At 58.0% G+C, this 23,049-nt stretch overlaps 1 non-coding gene and 1 pseudogene across 1 annotated transcript; both read right to left on the minus strand.

The window, feature by feature from the left end:
* Positions 1–10,232: 10,232 nt before the first annotated feature.
* Positions 10,233–10,425, minus strand: LOC142766286 (U2 spliceosomal RNA). The gene has a single exon (XR_012884467.1). It is a non-coding gene; the product is annotated as a U2 spliceosomal RNA (small nuclear RNA).
* Positions 10,426–19,796: 9,371 nt separating this feature from the next.
* On the minus strand, positions 19,797–19,971 carry LOC142766423 (U2 spliceosomal RNA; annotated as a pseudogene).
* Between the last annotated feature and the right edge of the window lie 3,078 nt (positions 19,972–23,049).

Here is a 23,049-nt window from a genome sequence, read left to right on the forward strand (position 1 = left end):
CCTTGGGCAGCAGCACAGATTCTGCAGTTGTGTTAGAAACGGGCAGAAAAGCGCAGCCAGAGGAAAACCGGAGGAGGCAAGAGGCGACGAGAATTCCACGGGAGGTGCAGCGAAACGAAGGAGCCACAAGTGCATCACCGTCGGTTACTTGGGTAGATGCGACAGCTATCACGTGTTCGTGACCAGGGTGCAGGACGCAGTCTTCAACAATGACCAAGTTGGAGATCGAGGGTGATGAAACTGGAATGGGCGCATCCGTTGTATCCGTTATGTGAATGACGTTCTCTTTAAAGGATATAACAGCGGAAGCAGAATGCAGAAAGTCCCAACCAAGGATAAGTTCATGAATGCACGTGGGCAACACAATCATCTCGATGTGGTGACGTATACCATCAATAGAAACACGAGCCGTACACTGTCCGTCAGGTTGAATCAGCACGTTATTTGCCCCACGCAACACAGGTCCCACATAGGGCGTTCTGACTTTACGGAGGCGCGAGCACAAGTCACTACGCAAAACAGAAGTGGTTGCACCGGTGTCAACGAGAGCTTGCACAGGAATACCTTCAATAGTCACTGACAACATATTAGCTGGGCGAACAGGAGGTATTTTTGTTGGTCGACGGGACGCAGTTTTCCCTCCAAAAACTGCAATCCTTAGTTTTCCGAAGATTGGTCAACAGGACGGGAGATGATTGGACGAAGTGGCGATGCGGAGCGGCGATAGGGCGATGGAGAGCGTCGTCTGGAGGAGCGGTATTCCTGATGTTGACGAGGGGACACTGGAGGAGACGGAGACCGGTACTGCGCGGACGGGTAGGTGTCTGGAGCATAAAGATCTGGTCTTCGGAACCGGTCTCGTTCGAACTCAGCATAGCCTCGTCGTTCCTCTTGCTGGCGGCGACGGCAGTAACGAGAAATGTGGCCTCGTATACCGCAGTAAAAGCAAACAGGACGGGATTGACGCCACTGAGGATACAAGGGTGCAGCAGTCATTCCACCTCGCATAGCAGCCAAATGGCTACTAGCAGTATCCGTAGAGCTAGATGCCCCGGGAGCAGGCGGAATCGCAGCGATCTCCGCATATGTGGGCATTACCGTTTGAACAACCGGTGCTGCCGGTGTCGACCTGGGCGTCACATCGGCGTATGTGGGCATCGGGCGTGCTGGCGGAGCGACCGGGGATGTCGGTGTCGCCATTGCCGCTAACTCCTGCTTAACAAGATTCCGCAGGTCGAATGGTGGAGACGGAGCGGAGGCGACAGTGGACCGCTGCTGTTCAAGGTCTCGAAGTTCTTCCCGGATAATTGTGCGGATAAGGGTTTTTAATTCAGAGGGAGGCATCAGGCGTGGATCACTGTCTTGTTGAAGCCGAAGGGACTGCAACTGGTCAAGGCGTTGGCATGTCGAAATGACGTCGTTAACCGTAGCGGGATTGCCAACAGCCAAGGCGTTGAATGCGATTGGGCCGATTCCTTTAAGGATGTGGCGAACGCGCTCATCTTCCGTCATGTCTTTATTCGCACGGCGACAGAGGGCCAAAACATCCTCGATATACGAAGTGTACGACTCATGTGCCAGTTGTAGACGCACAGCCAGCTTCTGTTTCGCGGCTTCGGAACGACCCGATGAGCATCCGAATATTTGTCGCAGTTTGTTGGCAAAGGTCGACCAATCAACGAAGTCAGTTTCGTGATTAAAATACCAGGTTTTGGCTACGCTGGTCAAATAGAAAGGAAGGTAGCTCAGTTTCTCTGCTTCGGTCCATCGATTGGCTGAACCCACACGGTTGTAAAGGTCAAGCCATTCCTCGACGTCGTCACCGCGAAGACCCGCGAACACGGGCGGTTCGCGCTGAGGGCTGGTGACAGTAGATGAAGAGCGGGCAGCCGCCGGCGTAGGGGCTGTAGCGTTAGGGCTAGGCGTTAGGTCCGATGTCTGCATACCTGTGTGGGTGGCTGGGTGCAATCGGCGACCAGATCGGAGCTCCAGGTGGGAAATGAACGTAGGAGGACGTCGGGATCTTACCCAGCACCTCCACCACTCTGAAAGACGCAGGCAGACTAGGTACGGCGAGCAGGCAGGGCGAGCAGAAGCGTTTATTCTGCGATGTCTGGCTCGGCTCAGAACCACACCAAGAGAGAGGACGATGATGATGGGTATGTGCAAGTGAGAACGATGATGATGGGTATGTGCAAGTGAGAACGATCAAATGCTTGGAATGTGCTTACAATATATACAATGCCGGAAAACAAGATGAGCAATGGATATCAGTTTCCCCACGAATGAATATAGACGCTGGGGGGGGGGGGGGGGGTACACAGCAAGGTCTGAGTTACACCACAAAAGATTGACACATGGGATGCATGTAGAACGCACAACTTAAACATAAAGGTGTTGGAGCCGGAGGGGGGGGGGGGTTAGAAGGGAGTGATTGGGGCGGCTAGCTTGCCGTCCCTGAGGAAGAAAAATTTCGTATGCCAGCGACGGAGGAACTTTTCCTCGCCGCTGGCTTCGAGTTCGGCCGATAAATAGGCCCACAGCAGCCTTCGGATCCTCGAGACTGCCGGAAACGCGGCTCGTACTGGTTTCCTGCGCGCTTCCGCAAGCGATCGCCTCTGCCATAAAACCAACACTGTGAAAATCACCACGAGTTGGGCGAAGGCGCCTTTGTTACGTTTGTGGTTGGGAGGGGTGCGGATGCCGAAGGAGTGGGCCACCATGCGCCACACGGGTTTCACCGCGACGCATTCAAACAACGCGTGCTCCTGCGTTTCCACGACGCGACAGTTGGGGCAGCTAGCATTCGGGACTATGCCTAATTTGTTAAGGCGCTGTCTTGTAGGTAGGACGTGCCAGGCCTTTTTAAGGAGCAAATCGTGCGCCTCGCGGGGGATGCCGCAACGGAGGGAGCCAAGTTCACTCTGCGCGCGCTTGGCCCGTTTTCGGTCGGCATCGCTTAGCTGGTTCATCGTGATGGCCTCGACGATGCGTGCTGGCGGGTCTTCGTCTACGTCACAGCCGGGTAGTTCATTCCCCAACATGCGCATTGTTGCCGCTGCCGTTTTATAGTAGGGCGCGGGTGCTTCAGCAAAAGGACCGGAGTGTCGGCCAGCGTCCAGCCAGTCGTGCCTGGCACCGCTCCAGTAGAGGAGGAGGTTGTGGCCAACGTAATCGCTCGCGCGCGCGAGCGCTCGGGCGGTTTTAAGGGCTAGAATTCTGCCTGCGCTCTGTACATGTGGAAGGCCGAGACCCCCTTCGGATACTGCCAGGTGTAAGAGGTGTCTTTTTAAAGGTGGCGGTTTCCCTTCCCACAAGTACGCCGTGATGAGCTTGGACAGCTGGTTTATCGTCCTTGCGGGCATCACTGCTACTCGACTTGCGTACAAAGCAAGTGCGCAAATACTCGTTTTAACCGCCAGCGCTTTCTCGCGCAACGAGAGGTCTCGCAGGCCTGCACGCTCTGCCATTTGAGCGGCCCTTTCAAGGACGCGGGACCACGTTGACGGTGCGACTCCCTCGCTCGAAAAATATATCCCGAGTACCTTTACTGTGTTGACCGCTTGAAAGGTGCCGATGGCATGCGCAGGGAAATTGCCGAAGCGAAGGGCCCTGCACTTTTCCTCGTTCAGCTGCGCTCCGGACGCTGCCGCGTAGAATGCGAAGAGCTGACGAAAACGGTCGAGGCTACTGGCGTCCCTCACGAAAAGGGAGATGTCATCGGCATAACCAAGGATCTTTAGTTCCGCAGTTCCTGTGAGCGGGAGGCCCCGAATACGCGTGTCACCGGCTACGGACGTGAGCAGGGGCTCTATGGAAAGCACAAACAGGGTCGGGCCAAGTGGGCATCCCTGTCTGATCCCACGCGTGTACTGGAAGGTGTCCGTAGTGGAGCCGTTCACAACCACATGGCACCTGAGGTCCGAGTACAGGAGCTTGATGATGTTAACAAACCCTGCCGGGAGGCCAAACTCTCGGAGCGTTTCGAACAGGTAGGCGTGCCTGACCCGGTCGAAGGCCTTGGCCTGGTCGAGGGAAAGAAAAGCTCCTGATACTCTTTTCTCGGTGGCGTACTGAAAGGCGTCTCTAGTCATGTTCAGGTTGGCAAACAGTGATCTGCCCGGAACTGCGCAGGTTTGGTGCGGCGCGATGATGTCCGGCAGAAAGGTCTTTAAACGGCTGTTTAGAATAGAGGCGACAATCTTGTAATCCGCATTCAGTAGCGTGATAGGGCGCCATGACGTGGGGTCGTTCGGTGGTGAGCCTTCCTTAAGTATCAGGACCACGCGCCCCATGGCAAACGAGGCGGGTTTCGCGTGGCCTTCGAGAATGCTGTTGATTACGCCAAGTAGCGGCTCGCTCAGGATACTAAAAAAGGTCGCATAAAACCCTGCAGTGAGGCCATCCGCGCCGGGAGCTGAGTTCGGTGGCATAGACTGGATGGCGGCCCACAATTCCTGCATCGTCGCTGCGCCGCATAAGGTCGGGCATTCACCTTCATCGAGGTGTTTCAAGAATTGGTACAGTTCTGACCGGTGCGGTAGCTCCGATGAGGTCGTTATGGGCTCCGGTTCGCGGAAAGCGGTCTCGAAGTGGCGTCGAAAGGTCGCCTCGATCTCTGCTGGGTCTTCCGTGAGTGTGCCGTCTGGGCGCCTTACTTGTAGGATCCGTACTGAGCCGTTGCCGCTTACTTCGCGCAGGTCCTCTTCCCGGTGCCCCTCTGAGGTGGTTCGGAACGCGCACTTCTCGCCGGTGATGGCTCGTTGCAGTCGTGCATGCTGTACCTTAAGCGCGGCAAGATAGTCGCGAGTGCAGGAAGTGAGACACTCGGCGTTCTGGACGATGCGCATCCTGCGCAGCAGCTCGTTCATCTGAGCCGTAATGCGTTTTTTTCTCGCTCTGCCCTCTTGTTGTAAATGCGCCTTCCAGGTCGCCTTGAGGTCGTCCCAGACGGCCGGGGTCACTCGGGGGGTCGCTCTGATTGTGGCTTCAATGCGTTGCTGCATCAGGGGGGTGGAAACCGGGTCATTTAATAAAGCCGGGTCTAGGCGCCACGACGCGTTTGCTGGACTGGGGCCGGGCTTCCCGCGCACGGTTGTCACCAACGGGACGTGATCCGAAATGCCCGCCAAGGCAGGAGGCAACGGGAGCACCTCACACGCCTCAAGGGAAGGTAACAAAAGGTCAGGTAAGTAGGCGCGGTCGAGCCTACTGGCGGTGGTCCTCGACATGCGAGTGGGACCGAATGCGTTATCATGCTGGAGAACCCATGCATCCGAGAGTCGCAGTCGGCGAAGGAGTCTGACAAGGTCTTTCGCGTGGTAGGCTGAGCCTCCGCGACCTGGGCCCCTGATGTCCCTTGTAGTGTCGACGACACAGTTGAAGTCGCCGAGGACTACATGCGGGAGGGGCGCTTGCAAGGACTCGCCGAGCTCTCTAAAAAAGGTGTTCGTTTCCGTTCTCGTTGTTGGCGCGTACACATTAACGAGCCGTACTTTGCGACCGTCGATGAAGATGTCCAGGATTAGCGTACGGCCGTCGGCGCCAAACACGCAATGAGCCTTTTGCCTGAACCTTCCAGAGACGAAGACGACTCCGACCCCGCATGACTTGGCCCGCGTCAAGGAAAAGAAGGCATCGACCTGGCAAAGGTTCCGAAAAAGGGTGACATCGAGGAGGGAACGGAAATTCGCCTCTTGGACGAACAGCAGGTCAATGTCATGGAGCTTGGCCAAAGAGATGACGGCGGTTTGCTTCGTCTTATCGCGGAACCCGCGTACGTTCCAGGTGGCGAAACGCAGCCGGTCAGCCATAAAGCGGAGCTAGGAGGGGAGAGGGGGCGAGTTTACGAAAGGGTGAGTGCATGGCGCGCCAGGGGAAAGGGACACAGAGGGAGAAGGAAGGGAGCGCAGTGGGGGAAGGGCGCTGCCATCTGGGGTGGGGTCGGCGTACTAGGCGCTGGAATCGCCGGCTTGAGGGGGCGGGTCCCCTTCGCTTTCCGCGCGCTCGCCCAACTTCTGTGATTTCGCTTTCGGAGGGGCGTCGCTGTCGCTGCTCCTCGCGCCGAGCCCGGCCCGTCGCTGCTTCGTCTCTCCGCTCGTCGCTCGTTCTCTCGGATCGCTCTTAACACCCTCTCCTGTGCGTCGGCGCGAGCGCGAGCGCGAGCGTGTCCTCTGATCGCGGCCAGTCGCGGTCTGAGCTGTAATCGGGTCCCGGTTTCGGCAGAGACTGGGCAACGCATGGTCAGAGGAGGGCGCAGGGAGGGGTATCAGGCTTGGTTGAGCGCGAACTTCAGGGAGCACGTAGTACCCGCGACTCACGATGGGCAAGTCCTCTCGGGCGGGGTCTTGGCTCCTTTCTTCCAAGTCCAGGGGAGTGACTGGAGCCAGCACGTTAGTGGGTGGGTTTGCGACAAGGAGGCTCGCTGCTTCTTGCTCAGAGGCACCAGTAAGGGCTTTAGGCGCGACAGAGGAACCCTGGCGGCCGGGCCCGCCTAGCGGGCGTGCGGGCTGCGTGGTGGGTGACGATTGTGCAGAGACCGTCTCGAGGTCACTGGTGTCTGTTTCAGACGACGTGGTGGCGACGTCGTCAACGCTTCCCGGCTTCTCCCCTTCGTTGGCAGACGAAGTGTCCGCACTGCTGCCTGTGGGCGGGCCAGTATTGCAGTTGCGGTCCTCGGGTGGGAGCCCCTTCCCAATGGTGCGAGGTGCAGTCCTTGGCGATAGCACCTGTAGGCGTGGGGCACTGGCGGCCTTCGATACGGCAGGGCCGCTTACATGTACAAGTGAGGGGGTGGTATCAGTCAGTGTGGGGAAACCGCGGGCGGCAGACGCGTAAGAGCGCCTCCGAAAACACTCGCGCGTCCCGTGGTGGCCGCCACAGCGTTTACATTCGGCCTCGCAGCCCTCCGTATCGTGGCCAAAAATGCCACACCGTCTGCAGTACGCGGCAGAACATGCGGTCGCCATGTGTCCGACCTCGCCGCAGCGGGCGCACACGCGACGCATCCCACGGTATTCACACATGACTTTGTGCCCCGCTATTGTCATGAAATTAGGAACAGGCCGGGACATTTCTATTTTGACTAGCCTCACACCATTTAGCTTAGTCTGGCGAGTCGCCAAGGTGGCGAAGGAAATGCTCTTAATTTTGCCGAAAGGGGCAAGAGCATTACTAAGGGCCTCATCAGACAAGAAAGCCGGGTAGCGGTAGACGTTCACGTACGTTACCGGCGGCCCGACTGCCTCTACCGGCACCTTCACCCCATTCACCGTGAAACCCTCCGCCACCATTAGGCTCGTCGCCTGACTAGCATTGCGAGTACACACAAGGAACTTTGCGCCCCCCATGTGCTGAAGCACGAATACACTATCATCACCAGCGGTTAATTCTACTGCATCAATCAGATCGTCAACAGAGACATCGCCCTCGGGCGCGGAAAACATGAAACAATTCTCCCTCACCGGGAGCTCAACTGGCATGGCCATACTGGTGGGCGGATCCCGCAAGCCGCCGGGGGGGGCGAGGCTCTGGGACGACTCGTGACGTGCAGTCAAGCTGCACACTGGTAGGCAGCGGCTCAGCTGAGGCGGGGGCCGCTTGGGGTCTGGTGATGGCAGGGGTCGCCGCTAGGAGCTCCGGGGCAGCAGGGGCGGACCGGGGGCCTGGCTCGACCTGGCATGTAGAGGGTCTCCGGGCGGGAAGGCCCGAAACCCAAGGGTGGCAGCCGCGTGCACGAGGCTGCGGCGGCGAAGGGCTTGCACTGGTTCTGGGGCTCGAACTCCGAGAGGGCCCGGGGGCCGACGCCGACGTGACGTGACCCCGGGACTCGCGCGAGGGCTCGTAAAAAAACAGCTAACTCGACACTTTGATCTTAGCCAAAAGGCCGAGAAGCGATGCAATTCATTAGCACGTAATTAAAATCCATTCTTTCACACCTCGTACTTAGTTCTGGCCAAAAGCCGGGCAAACAGTAGCAAAGCAATTCCGACGTCCACCCATGCACAACCAGCATTGTGCACCGACAGCGGCAGCGCTGGCTTCACGGCATTGCTTTTATCCCCAGTCCGCTTGAAGTTTCTAGTTTCGCTTACAAACATGTTAAAACTGAAACCTTCTTTTTCCCAGAGGTCGAAGCCACGCGTGCTTGCTTGCATGCGTACTCTCTATGCGCCCATGACGTCACACCAAATGCTTGCTGGCGAACATTATCAGGCATGTCGCGAGGGATGCTACAGCATTTGTTTTAAAAACTGATGCATAGTGTACATGTCCAACTCGAGCACCAAAGTCTGGAAGGAAGGAAAAAAAAAAAAAAAATGACTGTGCAAAATGTGAATACGTCACCCATCCAACATGGCTTCTACGCCGGCTGCCCAAGCAACGCCTCTGCAACGACGCCCACAATCATCGGCAAAAAGGTGGTGCCTTTGGCTGCTTCAGCACGCTCAACATATGCCTTGCAAGTTCCGACGTGGCGGAACACCGCACCGAGGTCGACGAAGGTCCTGCCGTGAAAGGCAGACCCGGGAATGCGTGCGAAACGTCTACCGCGTGGGTTGTGAAGCCGGTGAATGAAGGATCATGTGGCAGAGGGTGACGGAACGTGAGTGTGCGACTTGACGCTGCGATGTCGTTCAAGCGTTCAACGGGCCGGCAGGTTCTGTCTGTCGTGGTCGAAAACGTCCGAGTTTTGCTGATTCCGAGGGGTAGGAGTGCTATGGTGGCGTGTACGAGGCGCTGGTGCGGCGCTCCGTCGATCGTGCCGGACGGACATGAGGCGGCCGAAGGCGGTCGTGAAGTGGTCGCGGAAATCAGTGGAGAAGTACTCGCCTGCGCTTTTCGTCGAAGACGCGCGACAGACGGTCTTCGGGAGACACGGGTGGTTGCACAAATGCGACCGTGCGTCAACGTGCAGCCATATTCGTGGATTATTTCGCCCCATTACGATAGCTTCGTCACTGCGCTCGCTGGTGTTGCTTGTTTTTGTTGACCTTCACTTGTGGCTCACACCCACTGTGGGGGATTGGCTGGTTTGTTGTTCTGCTTCTTCGACTTCTACATACTCGGCTTAGTGAAGCTGTGAGGAGTGACGAGTGGGTACGGAGGCAAAGCGCGCCCGGGGCGTGATCTCACGCGTCCTGGGGTCCACGTCGCTTCAGGTACGTGCGTGGTGCGTCCGAACGTCTAGTGCGCAATTTTCTTGGAACTTCCAGCAACTGGCAATTCCATTGAGGTGAGCGTGCGAGGATGTTCGTTGTAATTAACGAGAGCCAACGGTGGATGAGCTGGTATGAGATGGTGTTCAGAAATGAAGTGTTTGATCAACAAGGCGATGCCCGCCGTGGTGGTCTGATGGCCGTAAGGTACTCGGCTGCTGACCCGCAGGTGGTGGGATCGAATCCCGGCCGCGGCGGCTGCATTTCCCTGTGCTCAGATTAGGGTGCACGTGAAAGAACCCCAGGTGGTCGAAATTTTCCCATAATCATATGGTGGTTTTGGGACGTCAAACCCCAAAGGTCAGTGGACATAGGAAAAGCACATCGGGGCTTTGCCGCTCCACCGTACAGCAGGTGTGTGCGGAGTGGGTCCTGTGGCGTTCTTTGCGATTTTAATTTGTGATGGGGAATAGTGTAGATGCGTAGACGTGGCGAGAGCACGCGTCTTCAGGTTCAGACGCCGCGTGAAGATGTGAAATAAAAATGCCTTCGCTTGCCACTGCAACTGTAAACAGAAACACCAACCAAACCCCATTTTCTAGAGGCTTTTTTTATTTTTCGTTGCGAAACGGGTGAATTCGAAAAGCGGAAATAGCTTGGCACATACATACACACTTCTACACACATACATACATACACATCGCACATGCATACACATCGTATACACACTTCTAGCTTTCCTCCGAAACAGTAATGATAATTTCCTCAATAGTTTTATTAATATGAGTAGGAACGTTAAAAAAAATAAGAAACTTGAGTATGTACGTGTGAACATAACAAAATAAAAGAGACCCTCCATATATGAAATACACACGGAAACATTTATTTTCCCAGAGCAATCGTAAGTGTAAACACAGCTAGCGCACTCCCTGCACGCGAATACCGCGTCAGCCGGGGCGGCGTGCCGCCACCGTCTCGGACACTCGACGCACCCAAGCCGTTTACCCCGGTATCATGGGTAAATCCGAACACTCCTTCTATCATTGAATTTATTGTCGAACTCACCCCGCAGGGGGTGAGTGGGCCGATCCCGGAGGTAGTGCAATACCGGGCCAACCCGTGGCGGAGGTGAAGCAAGCTTCAAGCACTCCGCCGCATCACAAAAATAAGTTTAATATCTTGGATCCAAATAGGATCCGTATCAGATATTAAGCTGATAAGAACAGATAGCTTTATTCATGTTTCATGGGGCCATAGGTAAATGAATCCGACTTTTAGACATGACTTGCGTGAAAAAGTTCTCGCGACGAAGTTAACCACGTTGACATGGCACAACGCAGGTGAAAAATGCGCGCGTCGCGTAACAATAGATAACATCGCGTGGCAAGACAGGATATGGTTAGGGGCAAGCACGCACACCTATGTAAGCTTCACATGCACAGTCACATGTGGACGCGAGGCAGTCAGTGGCTTTCACGCAAGTGTTCTTGGTAGATCTTGCGTGACGCAGCGATCACCTCACTTACGCAAAGCTTCTTAAAGAGGCGTAAGTAGGCACGCGAACAAATGCGACGAAGTACGCGGTCGTTCGCTGAGTCCCACGCGCCGAGGGCACCCACGATGACGGCGTGGACGGTGACCCGTTGATACCGGCGCCGGAGAAACGCCGCCACCGGCTCGTAGTGAGCCAGCTTGGCGTTACGGGCGTTCTCAAAGGCGTCCGGCGTGTTCTCGAACGGGCACGTGACGTCGATGACGATAGCCTCTTCGCCACGCACCAGGACGAGATCCGGACGCAGGCCCGTGTCTCCGACGGCCTGGTTCTCGAAGGCCACCGTGAACTCGCGGGAGGCGGCAGTCCGGACTCGGTCGACGATGGCGTTGTGGCGGGCCTGGTAGAGCGCACTGCGAGGCATGCAGTGGCACACCACATGCGGCAGTGTCTCCCTCAGGTACCCGCAGACGCGGCACCGCTGGTCCCTGTCCGGTGCGCCCCACATGCGAGCGCCGTTGAGGGGCAGGAGGTTGAGGCGGGCCCTATGCACAAACCGCCAGTCTGCGAAGGAGGTGAAGGCGCCCGTCCGCATGAAATGGGAACTGGCGCGATCAGCCGCCACGCAGGCCAGCACCTTGCCCTGGTTGGGGAGGTTGTGCAGGGCCTGGTCCCGTTCGGTGGCCAGCACCTCTCGGAGCGTGCGCATTACGCGGCACCGGTGCTGTGGTGTGATCGTGGCGTCGCCGCAGGTGAGCCGAACGCCGCCAGGATCCAGGGTCCAGGCGACATTGTAGCGGCGTGACGCTTTCCGGGCGTTGGTCCAGACGGATCGCAGCTGGGTGGCCGGGACCCGGAACCCGTCTTCAAGCGACCCCCCGAGGTATGACTCCAGCTCGAAGCGGGTCACCTCCCAACCGAGCCGGGCAGTGGCGGTTGCATAAGCGTCTTCCAAGGCCATCTGCCGCAACTCGGTGTCGGGGGACGTCAAAAGCTTGAAGGCGGAGTCGATGCGGCAGAGGTCGCTGAGCTCCGCCGCAACGGGGATCCCGACGGCACCACAGGAGGCGGATCCGTATAGGTAATTTGTCGCCGCGTTGGTGGGAAGGTAAAGCGTCCGCTTTACCAGCGGCCGAATGGCGTCGTCCAGTCGGCGCCAGTCCGTCGTCGAAAGGACCCCGCACCTCATCGGAAAGTTGAGCGCCGGGTAGACAAAGGTCCGGAGGGCATCCAGACGGTGCCACGGCGCCAACATCGATGACATGATCGCCCGGGCTTGGGCGAGGGCGGACTCGACGACGGAACCGGAGCTGGAGGGGATCCGAAAGCCAATCGGACGTCCCAGGTACCGCTGCGGCTCGAAGTCGCGCAGTACCGAGATAGGGACGCCCGAAACTCGGAACTCCGTCTGGCGCATCCCCACAGGTGTCGATCCGACCATGTGGAAGGACGCGCACTTGGACGGGTTCAGGGACAGGCCCAGGGACGCGGCGAGGGTCTCGATCCGGTCGATGCGCTGCTGGAGTCGGCGCGGAGTCGAGGCCAGGGGAGTCAGGTCGTCCGCGTAGGCGAGGATTTTGTGGTCGGAGCCACCACCCTGCACTGCGCGGATGACCGGGTCGATCACTAAGTTAAATAGGATTCCGCTTAGTGGACAACCCTGACGCAGCCCTGCCATGATCGGGATCGGCTCGGTGGTTCCCTCGGCCGCCAGGATACAGGTGCTGTTATCCCGGTAGAGGTCGCCGATCAACTCCGTAAACACGGAGCCGGCGCCAGCACCTTGCAGGGCGTCGAGCAAAGCCTGGTGCGGGACTGAGCCGAACGCGTTGTGGAAGTCCAACAGCGCCGCACACAGGTCGGGGCCTCCCGATCGGGCGATGTCGAGCCTGCGTTGTAAGATGTAGTTAAGTTCGAACACGCCGTCGTGCGGAAGGAAGCCCTTCTGGCACTTAGACAAGACGGCGTGTTCGATCATCCAGGCCTGGAGCCGGGCTGCAAGGCACTTAGCGTAAAGCTTTGCTGCCGTGCAGCCGAGGGCTATAGGCCGCCAGTTTGACGGGACTTGCGGATCCCCCCTCTTGAAGATGAGGACGGTCCGCGTCGTCCTCCAGGAATCCGGCGTTCGGCGGTGGTGGAGGCAGGCGTTGAACAACGCTGTCAGGAACCGTGCTTCCGGATCGACCGTTCGCCAGTGGTGATAGGTTAGACGGTCTGCCCCGGGAGCCGTGCTCTCTGACTTGCGCAGGCGCCCGTACACCTCGTCGGTCGAAAAGTTCGACGTGTCGACGCCCGCCGGAGCCGGATCGCGTCCGAGAAGCAGGGTGGAGTCGGCTTGGCGGGCCAACCACGTGTGCCCCCAGTGATCCTGCAGGTCTTGTAGCGGGATGGCGCATGTCTGGGGTGGTCCCTCCAGGATCAGCCGAACCGCGCGTCGACGGTTGCGGCGGTACATCCGCTGTATGTCGACCGCGTTCGACGGGTCGGGCTGGCGGCGTTGGCGACCAGGACGCACCGGTGGTAGACGCACCGCCTCGACAGCCAAGGCGACGGCCCGCGTCCATGCTTCCTCGCATTGGGCCCATGACTCGTTCGTGGGCGGGTCCCGCAGCAAGGAGCGGAGCAGGCGTGCCTGGTCCTCGAGGAGGCGCGTGTGGTCCGGTGGCATCTGGAGGGTCGTGGAGTCGGTTTCGGTATGCTCTTGTACTTCGTCGGGATCCGCCGCGGCCTCGTCCACGGACGCGGGTGGCGACGGGGAGGAGGCAGGAGACACCGGGGACCCGGGCAGAACGACCGGGGACGACCCGGCATCGAGCGGCGGCGAGGACACCGCGACGTCGTAAGAGATCGTGTCGTCGTCGTCGAGTAGAAACGCGACATCGCCAACGGCCGAAGCCGCCGACGAGCCGCGCGGGGCGGGAGACACGCCATTCGACGACGACGATGGCCCGAAGTCGTAAGGGACCAGGGCTTGCCTGGTGTACGACGAGGGTCCTGGCGACGCAAGATCCGGCGACCGTGGTGACCCGGGGACGGGCGAGTCCACGGGAACGCCGGCAGGCGTCGGGACCCCTATCTGCGGCGTAGTTGAAGACGTGCGTCCGGCGTCACGCAAGGGTTGCTCGGAGGGGGCCGGGCTTGCGGCGGGTGATGGTGCCGGCGAACCGGGGACGGAGGCCGAGCCCACGGACGTCGACGAACCGCTGGACGACAGGTACTCGAAGGCAGACGGTTCGCCGACCGACGCGGGCGAAGAGGCCCTCGATCTGGCGGCCGGAGAAGACGAGGGCCGCACCGGAGGTGAGGCGTCAGAGGGCGATAGGCCCCTGAGGCGTCGCGAAGCCCGGGGTGCTGCTGGCGGCGACGAGGAACCCGATCCGGACGATGACGTGTCAGACGATGATGTGCTGACGTGGCGCACACGCCGGGCAGGCGCGCGCTCGCGAGCGGCGCCGGACGGCCCAGCCTGGTCGACGTGGCATCGCAGGTGATTGGCCAGGCCGCGCTTGGTAGTAAACGTGGCGTCACACACGCCACAGCGACGGCGAGGCGTCTCCGTCGGTGGCACGAGCGTGGCCCTTGCCAGGCAGCGGTGGTACGAGGGCCGGGACGTGAGCGGCGCGTCGCACACCGTGCACACGTAGATTCGCTCGCGCACGCGAACGCCGTGCTCGAACTCCACGTGGCGGCGCACCGACTGCGCGCGAGACGTCCAAGCGGCCCCGCTGTACCTCATACTGCAGTTGTCGACCGGGCACTGCAGCTCCGCCGGGGCCGGGAGATACACCCACAGAACGTCGCCGTCCAGGGCCGGCTGGCGTGGTTGCACCGGAGCAGAAGGGCGTGAGGACGCCGGTGCTTCGGAACCAGCCGGTCCCGACGAGGGCGACGCAGTCGACGCCGGCGATGAAGGGCCCGCCGCGGGAGAACCCGGAGTCCCGCGCCGAGGTCGCTGAGGAGGGGGTGGTGCCGGGGAGCCAGTAGGGGCAGCAGCGTGACGCCGCCTGGCACGACGGCCCCTCGCGGAACTCGGGCGGGCAGGATCCATGGCGGCGGTCCCGGCAGGCAGCAGGACCGGACGGCAACAGCAGGGCCAGGCAGGACCAGGTGGGCCGGGCGGTGGGCGATGACGGCGATGCGGTCACGATGGTGACCGTGGCCCGATGACGTCGTCAGCAGGCGGTGACGACCGGGCCGGGCATGCAGCAGGCGGCAGGCGAAGAGCCAAGCAATGAAATGAGCTGTAGACTCTCACCAACCGCCGTCCAGCATCCGGAGGTCGCCAGGGCCAGCCAGGACGTCCAAGGCCTCCAGGGTCAGCAGGTCCGCCACGTCGAAGGTCCGAGAACGGGAAGCTCAGCCGGTCAGCAGCAGCAGCAGCAGGTGCCCCTCCGAAAGGGCAGGCGCAGCCAGGAACGTCGTCGCCTTCCCGGGGTGGCCGAGTCCCCGGGAGGGGACGCCTCTCGACCTAGGCCAGAGGATCAAAGTGGGCAGCTTATATTAAGCTGATAAGAACAGAGTGGAATTTTATTATGTTTCAGACAATGCATAGGTTGTCTTGAATTAGCCGGACGACATCGTTTAGTTCCTGTACATTGCACCGGGAGAGCCAGTTGGAAACCGGACACGGATGGTGATACAAGGACGCCAGGGTGTTGGTCATCACAGGAACCTTCGGGACTGCAGCGGCTTACCCAGGGTACTTGGCAGGTGGTAGGCAATGTGGCGACGTGGTACGGTAGGTCTTGCCTTAGTCAGCGGTGGTCTAGCTGCGTCCATGTCCCACGTGCGCGTGGTATATGGCGCGGGACGCTGCCACCACCTCGCTCACGCAGAGTTTCTTTAACAGACGCAGGTAGGTGCGGGAGCACAGACGCTGAAGGACGCAGTCGTTGGCCGGGTCCCAAGCGCCGAGAGCCCCGACGATGACGGCGGCCACCGTTACTCTTTGGTAGCGGCGACGCAGGTAGTCGGCGACGGGTTGGTAGCGTGCGACCTTGTCGTTTCGCGCGTTGGTAAAGGCCTCTGGTGTATTCTCGAACGGGCAAGCCACGTCGATCACTAGGGCCTCCTCCCCGCGAACCAAGACGAGGTCAGGACGCAGTCCAGTGTCGCCGACCGGCCGGTTCTCGTACGCTACGGTGTAGTCGCGGGCGGCGGCCGTGCGAAGGCGCGAGACCACCGCGTTGTGCCGTGCCCGAGACATGGCGCTATGCGTCATGCAGTGGCAAAGCACGTGCGGTAGCGTCTCCCTCGCGTAGCCGCAGACCCGGCAACGCTGGTCCCGGTCAGTAGGGCCCCACATGACGGCGCCATTCAGGGGTAGCAGGTTGAGGCGTGCCCGGTGGATAAACCGCCAGTCGGCGAAGTGCGTGAATGCTCCCGTGGTGATGAAATGGGAGCTCGCACGATCCGCCGAGACGCAGGCCATCACCTTCCCCTGGTTGGGCTGGTCATGGAGGGCGTTGTCCCGGACGTGGGCCAGCACATCTCGTAGCGTCCGCATGACCCGGTTCCTCTGGGTTGAAGGAAGCGTTGCGTCGCCGCAGGTGATGGTGACGTGGTCCGGCCGCAGGGACCACGAGACTTGTAGCCTTCGGGATGCCTTACGGGCCTCGGTCCACACGCTGCGCAGCTGGGTTGCTGGCCTTGAGTGGACGACCTGTCGGTCGCCAGAGAGATATGCCTCCAACTCAAAACGGGTAGCCTCCCATCCGAGGCGGGTGGAGGCGATCTCGTAAGCGTCCGACAGGGCGAGGTCCCGTAGTGACTGGTCTGGTGTCGTCAGGAGCTTGAAAGCGGAGTCGATACGACAGATGTCGTATAACTCCGCTGCCACCGGTATCGCTGCAGCTCCTCCGGAGGCGCTCCCGTACACGTAGTGTGTCGAGGCATTCACCGGGAGGTAGAGTGTGCGCTTGATCATGGGCCTGATGGCAAGGTCCAACCGGTGCCAGTCTGTTTTGGTCAGGGCGCCGCACCTCATGGAGAAGTTGAGGGCGGGGAACACAAATGTCTTGAGGGCGTCAATACGCTGCCAGGGGGCTAGAAGGGACGAAAATATTGCCGTGGCGTTGCGTATGGCGTCGTCAATGACATTGGCTCCCGCTCTCTGTGGAAGGCGGAAACCCACCGGGCGTCCGAGGTAGCGGAGCGGCTCGGAGTCGTTCAAAGCCGTTACCGGGACGCCGGAGACCCGGAACACGGTTGGCCGCATTCCGACGGGGGTGACGCCGCTGAGGTGCAGGGTCGTACACTTGCTCGGGTTGAGAGATAGCCCAAGCGGTGTTGATAGCGCCTCGACCATGTCGATGCGTTGCTGGAGAAGAGCAGGACAGTCGGCCAGGGGCGTCAGGTCGTCGGCATAGGCGAGGATGTTGTGGTCGTCGCCTGTGCCTTGGACGCCTCGAATCACAGGGTCTATGACCAGGTTAAAGAGCAACCCGCTGAGCGGGCAGCCCTGGCGTAGACCCGAGTGGATGTCGACCGGATCTGTCGTGCCCTCCGCAGCAACGATGACAGTTTTGTTGTCACGGTACAGGTCCTCGATGAGGGCGGTGAACGTATCCCCAGCACCGGAACCACGGAGGGCGTCCAGGAGGGCTCGGTGAGGCACGGACCCGTAGGCGTTTGCGAAGTCCAGGAGGGCCGCGCAAAACTCCGTGCCACCAGCTCTGGCTGCGTCCATGCGGTGCTGAAAGATGTAATTCAGTTCGAAAACGCCATCATACGGGAGGAAACCTTTCTGGCACTTTGACAAGTGCTACACTATATACTACACTTTGATCTTAGCCAAAAGGCCGAGAAGCGATGCAATTCATTAGCACGTAATTAAAATCCATTCTTTCACACCTCGTACTTAGTTCTGGCCAAAAGCCGGGCAAACAGTAGCAAAGCAATTCCGACGTCCACCCATGCACAACCAGCATTGTGCACCGACAGCGGCAGCGCTGGCTTCACGGCATTGCTTTTATCCCCAGTCCGCTTGAAGTTTCTAGTTTCGCTTACAAACATGTTAAAACTGAAACCTTCTTTTTCCCAGAGGTCGAAGCCACGCGTGCTTGCTTGCATGCGTACTCTCTATGCGCCCATGACGTCACACCAAATGCTTGCTGGCGAACATTATCAGGCATGTCGCGAGGGATGCTACAGCATTTGTTTTAAAAACTGATGCATAGTGTACATGTCCAACTCGAGCACCAAAGTCTGGAAGGAAGGAAAAAAAAAAAAAAATGACTGTGCAAAATGTGAATACGTCACCCATCCAACATGGCTTCTACGCCGGCTGCCCAAGCAACGCCTCTGCAACGACGCCCACAATCATCGGCAAAAAGGTGGTGCCTTTGGCTGCTTCAGCACGCTCAACATATGCCTTGCAAGTTCCGACGTGGCGGAACACCGCACCGAGGTCGACGAAGGTCCTGCCGTGAAAGGCAGACCCGGGAATGCGTGCGAAACGTCTACCGCGTGGGTTGTGAAGCCGGTGAATGAAGGATCATGTGGCAGAGGGTGACGGAACGTGAGTGTGCGACTTGACGCTGCGATGTCGTTCAAGCGTTCAACGGGCCGGCAGGTTCTGTCTGTCGTGGTCGAAAACGTCCGAGTTTTGCTGATTCCGAGGGGTAGGAGTGCTATGGTGGCGTGTACGAGGCGCTGGTGCGGCGCTCCGTCGATCGTGCCGGACGGACATGAGGCGGCCGAAGGCGGTCGTGAAGTGGTCGCGGAAATCAGTGGAGAAGTACTCGCCTGCGCTTTTCGTCGAAGACGCGCGACAGACGGTCTTCGGGAGACACGGGTGGTTGCACAAATGCGACCGTGCGTCAACGTGCAGCCATATTCGTGGATTATTTCGCCCCATTACGATAGCTTCGTCACTGCGCTCGCTGGTGTTGCTTGTTTTTGTTGACCTTCACTTGTGGCTCACACCCACTGTGGGGGATTGGCTGGTTTGTTGTTCTGCTTCTTCGACTTCTACATACTCGGCTTAGTGAAGCTGTGAGGAGTGACGAGTGGGTACGGAGGCAAAGCGCGCCCGGGGCGTGATCTCACGCGTCCTGGGGTCCACGTCGCTTCAGGTACGTGCGTGGTGCGTCCGAACGTCTAGTGCGCAATTTTCTTGGAACTTCCAGCAACTGGCAATTCCATTGAGGTGAGCGTGCGAGGATGTTCGTTGTAATTAACGAGAGCCAACGGTGGATGAGCTGGTATGAGATGGTGTTCAGAAATGAAGTGTTTGATCAACAAGGCGATGCCCGCCGTGGTGGTCTGATGGCCGTAAGGTACTCGGCTGCTGACCCGCAGGTGGTGGGATCGAATCCCGGCCGCGGCGGCTGCATTTCCCTGTGCTCAGATTAGGGTGCACGTGAAAGAACCCCAGGTGGTCGAAATTTTCCCATAATCATATGGTGGTTTTGGGACGTCAAACCCCAAAGGTCAGTGGACATAGGAAAAGCACATCGGGGCTTTGCCGCTCCACCGTACAGCAGGTGTGTGCGGAGTGGGTCCTGTGGCGTTCTTTGCGATTTTAATTTGTGATGGGGAATAGTGTAGATGCGTAGACGTGGCGAGAGCACGCGTCTTCAGGTTCAGACGCCGCGTGAAGATGTGAAATAAAAATGCCTTCGCTTGCCACTGCAACTGTAAACAGAAACACCAACCAAACCCCATTTTCTAGAGGCTTTTTTTATTTTTCGTTGCGAAACGGGTGAATTCGAAAAGCGGAAATAGCTTGGCACATACATACACACTTCTACACACATACATACATACACATCGCACATGCATACACATCGTATACACACTTCTAGCTTTCCTCCGAAACAGTAATGATAATTTCCTCAATAGTTTTATTAATATGAGTAGGAACGTTAAAAAAAATAAGAAACTTGAGTATGTACGTGTGAACATAACAAAATAAAAGAGACCCTCCATATATGAAATACACACGGAAACATTTATTTTCCCAGAGCAATCGTAAGTGTAAACACAGCTAGCGCACTCCCTGCACGCGAATACCGCGTCAGCCGGGGCGGCGTGCCGCCACCGTCTCGGACACTCGACGCACCCAAGCCGTTTACCCCGGTATCATGGGTAAATCCGAACACTCCTTCTATCATTGAATTTATTGTCGAACTCACCCCGCAGGGGGTGAGTGGGCCGATCCCGGAGGTAGTGCAATACCGGGCCAACCCGTGGCGGAGGTGAAGCAAGCTTCAAGCACTCCGCCGCATCACAAAAATAAGTTTAATATCTTGGATCCAAATAGGATCCGTATCAGATATTAAGCTGATAAGAACAGAGTGAGGTTGTCAAAAGAGGCAGCACACAAGAGAGGGAAGTAGAAGTCTCGGCCTTGCTGGCCCGATCAAAGGCCGCCCGGACCTCCGGGACCACCGGGCCAAACCAAGGGTGCGGCGCCCTACCGGCTGCCCCAGCGTCCACCCTTTCTCACCAAAGGGCTTGGCCAGTCGCCATGGCTTAGAGCCATGGTGGAGCTGCAATGGAGCAGGCCGGCAGAGCAGGGGCTGAGCCGCACGTCCACCCAGGGCCGGGGAACCCTGGGCTTAGTCGGGAAGGCCGCCTTGGGCGACCACCCGCCAGCTAAGCAAGCGACCCCAGAGCTTATAGCTCAATACAGCGGTGATAGCGGGGTGAGCCTTTTGCCCACCGCGGAGCGTCACTCCCCTGCTGCCGCACCCCGAAGTGAGGCCACCAAGTGGATCCCGCAGGCATAACACCTTCGCGGGTCCAAAGACCCCAGACAGTCCTGCTGGAAAGGCCAGGCGGTTAGGGGTGGGTTTAGACCCACGCCCTAACCTCAGGACAGGGGAAGAACGTATAAGTTGCGGTGCAACTGCCCAGTCAGCTCCCGAAGGAGCCCGGTTTGGATGCACCGCAAGCGTAAGAAGGAAGCGGGAAAAGAGAAGCGAGAGGAGAAAGAAAAAAAAGAATGAAAAGGGTTGTCCCCCCTCAAGGGGGGGCATCCAACCCCGGCCCAAAGGCCAAAAATGTAGTCCCGAGAGGTAGGACTACACTTTGATCTTAGCCAAAAGGCCGAGAAGCGATGCAATTCATTAGCACGTAATTAAAATCCATTCTTTCACACCTCGTACTTAGTTCTGGCCAAAAGCCGGGCAAACAGTAGCAAAGCAATTCCGACGTCCACCCATGCACAACCAGCATTGTGCACCGACAGCGGCAGCGCTGGCTTCACGGCATTGCTTTTATCCCCAGTCCGCTTGAAGTTTCTAGTTTCGCTTACAAACATGTTAAAACTGAAACCTTCTTTTTCCCAGAGGTCGAAGCCACGCGTGCTTGCTTGCATGCGTACTCTCTATGCGCCCATGACGTCACACCAAATGCTTGCTGGCGAACATTATCAGGCATGTCGCGAGGGATGCTACAGCATTTGTTTTAAAAACTGATGCATAGTGTACATGTCCAACTCGAGCACCAAAGTCTGGAAGGAAGGAAAAAAAAAAAAAAATGACTGTGCAAAATGTGAATACGTCACCCATCCAACATGGCTTCTACGCCGGCTGCCCAAGCAACGCCTCTGCAACGACGCCCACAATCATCGGCAAAAAGGTGGTGCCTTTGGCTGCTTCAGCACGCTCAACATATGCCTTGCAAGTTCCGACGTGGCGGAACACCGCACCGAGGTCGACGAAGGTCCTGCCGTGAAAGGCAGACCCGGGAATGCGTGCGAAACGTCTACCGCGTGGGTTGTGAAGCCGGTGAATGAAGGATCATGTGGCAGAGGGTGACGGAACGTGAGTGTGCGACTTGACGCTGCGATGTCGTTCAAGCGTTCAACGGGCCGGCAGGTTCTGTCTGTCGTGGTCGAAAACGTCCGAGTTTTGCTGATTCCGAGGGGTAGGAGTGCTATGGTGGCGTGTACGAGGCGCTGGTGCGGCGCTCCGTCGATCGTGCCGGACGGACATGAGGCGGCCGAAGGCGGTCGTGAAGTGGTCGCGGAAATCAGTGGAGAAGTACTCGCCTGCGCTTTTCGTCGAAGACGCGCGACAGACGGTCTTCGGGAGACACGGGTGGTTGCACAAATGCGACCGTGCGTCAACGTGCAGCCATATTCGTGGATTATTTCGCCCCATTACGATAGCTTCGTCACTGCGCTCGCTGGTGTTGCTTGTTTTTGTTGACCTTCACTTGTGGCTCACACCCACTGTGGGGGATTGGCTGGTTTGTTGTTCTGCTTCTTCGACTTCTACATACTCGGCTTAGTGAAGCTGTGAGGAGTGACGAGTGGGTACGGAGGCAAAGCGCGCCCGGGGCGTGATCTCACGCGTCCTGGGGTCCACGTCGCTTCAGGTACGTGCGTGGTGCGTCCGAACGTCTAGTGCGCAATTTTCTTGGAACTTCCAGCAACTGGCAATTCCATTGAGGTGAGCGTGCGAGGATGTTCGTTGTAATTAACGAGAGCCAACGGTGGATGAGCTGGTATGAGATGGTGTTCAGAAATGAAGTGTTTGATCAACAAGGCGATGCCCGCCGTGGTGGTCTGATGGCCGTAAGGTACTCGGCTGCTGACCCGCAGGTGGTGGGATCGAATCCCGGCCGCGGCGGCTGCATTTCCCTGTGCTCAGATTAGGGTGCACGTGAAAGAACCCCAGGTGGTCGAAATTTTCCCATAATCATATGGTGGTTTTGGGACGTCAAACCCCAAAGGTCAGTGGACATAGGAAAAGCACATCGGGGCTTTGCCGCTCCACCGTACAGCAGGTGTGTGCGGAGTGGGTCCTGTGGCGTTCTTTGCGATTTTAATTTGTGATGGGGAATAGTGTAGATGCGTAGACGTGGCGAGAGCACGCGTCTTCAGGTTCAGACGCCGCGTGAAGATGTGAAATAAAAATGCCTTCGCTTGCCACTGCAACTGTAAACAGAAACACCAACCAAACCCCATTTTCTAGAGGCTTTTTTTATTTTTCGTTGCGAAACGGGTGAATTCGAAAAGCGGAAATAGCTTGGCACATACATACACACTTCTACACACATACATACATACACATCGCACATGCATACACATCGTATACACACTTCTAGCTTTCCTCCGAAACAGTAATGATAATTTCCTCAATAGTTTTATTAATATGAGTAGGAACGTTAAAAAAAATAAGAAACTTGAGTATGTACGTGTGAACATAACAAAATAAAAGAGACCCTCCATATATGAAATACACACGGAAACATTTATTTTCCCAGAGCAATCGTAAGTGTAAACACAGCTAGCGCACTCCCTGCACGCGAATACCGCGTCAGCCGGGGCGGCGTGCCGCCACCGTCTCGGACACTCGACGCACCCAAGCCGTTTACCCCGGTATCATGGGTAAATCCGAACACTCCTTCTATCATTGAATTTATTGTCGAACTCACCCCGCAGGG

This window comes from Rhipicephalus microplus, chromosome 6, assembly GCF_043290135.1.
Source record: "Rhipicephalus microplus isolate Deutch F79 chromosome 6, USDA_Rmic, whole genome shotgun sequence".
Taxonomy (NCBI): domain Eukaryota; kingdom Metazoa; phylum Arthropoda; class Arachnida; order Ixodida; family Ixodidae; genus Rhipicephalus; species Rhipicephalus microplus.